This window comes from Lactuca saligna, chromosome 4 (assembly GCF_052625555.1).
Source record: "Lactuca saligna cultivar CGN05327 chromosome 4, ASM5262555v1, whole genome shotgun sequence".
Taxonomy (NCBI): Eukaryota; Viridiplantae; Streptophyta; class Magnoliopsida; order Asterales; family Asteraceae; genus Lactuca; species Lactuca saligna.
The window spans coordinates 86,112,308-86,114,999 of NC_136420.1; the positions used below are offsets into that span (position 1 = coordinate 86,112,308).

At 31.8% G+C, this 2,692-nt stretch overlaps 1 pseudogene; it reads right to left on the bottom strand.

The window, feature by feature from the left end:
* Positions 1–980: 980 nt before the first annotated feature.
* LOC145042317 (protein SMALL AUXIN UP-REGULATED RNA 12 pseudogene) lies at positions 981–1,936 on the bottom strand (annotated as a pseudogene).
* Between the last annotated feature and the right edge of the window lie 756 nt (positions 1,937–2,692).

Sequence of the window (2,692 nt, forward strand, 5' to 3'; positions counted from 1 at the left end):
AGCTCTTAACGAAACCACAATGGTCTAATAAAAAAAAAGAGTAAATTACACGAATGGTCTCTATGGTTTAGTGTAATTTACGCGTTTGGTCCCTAACTTATATTTTTAATTCGGAAGGTCCCTATTGTTTGTTTTTGTTACGCATTTGGTCCATGTCTTACCTAAAAAGATTATTTTACCCTTGATTTTTTAAATTTATTTAAATAAACACAACCTTAACCCCATTTATTCACCTTACCTTACCTATCCTAATATTTTTTCCTATTTAAATAATAGTATTTTTAGTTCAGATAGGGACCAAGCATGTAACAAAAATAAACAGTAGGGACCAAGCGCGTAACAAGTACAAACAACAGGGACCTTCCGAGTTAAAAAAATAAGTTAGGGACCAATCACGTAAATTTCCCCAAACCATAGGGACCATTCGTGTAATTTACTCTAAAAAAATCATAATTTTATTAATTAGATCATAGTATATTTTTATTGTTTATTTTCTCTTAGGTTCCCAAGTATGCGTCCATTTTTTTGTTTATTTATTTTAATTCATTATTTATAAATTTATACTTTTCATTTATAATTGCACATGCATAGCTCTATCAAGTATCTCTTCACATTTACATCAAATACTTACAGAATATAACATTATCGACATCAAATATATAAGTTTTAAGTATTGCATATTGCATATATTTATTTTTTTAATATCAACATTTTCACATTCGGATTTTTGTATAGCAAATTCATATGTTTGGTCTTGACCTTAGCATTTGTTAAAAGGCCACATAGTATTACATAATAGACTATTAGTAATAAATAACTTGACTTAATGCATCAATGCTGATATGATAGAGATGTAGTTTTGAATATAATCTTTTTTTCATACAATAATTTTTCTCTCCACATACAGCCGTTAAAAGGACTGAAAACTTGCTTGTTAAACTGAACATAACTACACAAAAAATATAATGACTTAGATCATATGTTTAAAGTTGTTCATAATTTGAAATTTCTTACTCAAATGGAGGAAATTACATTTTTACCCTTTCTACATGTATCTAACCAACAAAATAAATTGAAAAATAATGATTTCTTTCGGGTTTAAAAGTCATTACAATTAATAACACCACCCAAACATTCGGTTCATATAAGATTATAACTCCATTAAATGATAGAAAGTTTATATATCACAAAATAAATGCAGAGAGATTTAAAAGAAAAAAAAAAAAGGCAGTTCTTCCACTTCAGAGCTGTAAATTATAAATCCAGAAAACTAGTCTTCTTAAGATGCGCAGTTTCCTTTAAAACGTATACGAATTGCTGGATTTTTGGAAAATTGGCTCTTGAAAACAAACTGGCCTTCAAAAAAGAGAATACGAAGCATACACCATACAGATGTGCCTCATCTCAGAACCATCTCTCATCAAAAAATTCGTGATGGGACCGGAAACTTAACCGACGATCACAAGCGAACGGAGCAGAATGATCGTAAAACAAACTTGTTGAGATGGGAGGTCACCGGAGCATGGAGGTGAGTGATTGGAAAACGTCTTCTTCACATGGGATCGCGAGACCCATATCGTGATTGAAGCCGTATTCTTCTTCCGACCACCGCAGCAGGCGTTGAAATTCAGGATAAGAAAGGAATGAAATCGGGACGATATATCGTGTTCTGTTGACTCCGACGTAGACCGGAAAGTGTCCTTTGGGAACGTCGAGTGGAAGGCCGTCAACAACGTCGTACCAATGCTTCTTCCCTATGCTTGAACATCTCTTTATAATTTGTTTCAGAAGGGCGGCTTGTGTGACTTTGTTTGATTTCCTCTCGCCCATTTTCGTGTTGGTGTGAATGTGTGTTTGTTATGGGGGTTCTGGTTCTGTTGGGTTGCTGAGAGGATTGAAGGTTATGGAGTATGGTGATGAAGAAGATGGCGGAGGAGGAAGGGTTTATAAAGAGACGGGGTTGGAGTGGGGGACCACCAAGGCCAAGAAGAAACACCATAGATGTTTTGGTCCTAAGACAAAGTAGGGCCATAACCCATTGGGCTCTATACAATTTGTTGATTGTTTTATATAATAAACGAACGGTATTAAGTTGTGAATAATATATATATATATATATATATATATATATATATATATATATATATATATATATATATATATATATATATATATATATATATATATATATATATATATGAAAAAGTGAATATACCCTTAAGGATATATATAAACTTAGGTACTCAAACTCACTATACTACGTCGTTTTGTATCATATAATACGTTTTAATTATCCAATGTTCTTATAATTTAATTTCTAACTTGATTACTTCTAAGATTTTTATAATTTACACATTTATCTTCCTCTTACGTAATTTTCATTTTCAACTACAATATATAGGGCGTGTTTGGCACGGAGCTTTTGGAAACGTTTGGGAGCTTCTAGCTTTTAGCTTTTGATAAAACGCTCTAATTTAAACAAAAAGCTCTGTTTGGCAGTATGAGCGCTTAGCTTTTTGTTTTAACAAAACGCTCCGATTCTAAAAGCTACTTCATGTAGCGTTTAACAAAACACTCCAGAGCTTTTGAAATCAATTCCCAAAATTACCCTTAAAAATATATTTATATATTTAGTTATTTTTAATCAATTGTCCTTTTATTTAATTTTATATATTTCAAAAGCTTTCAGCTA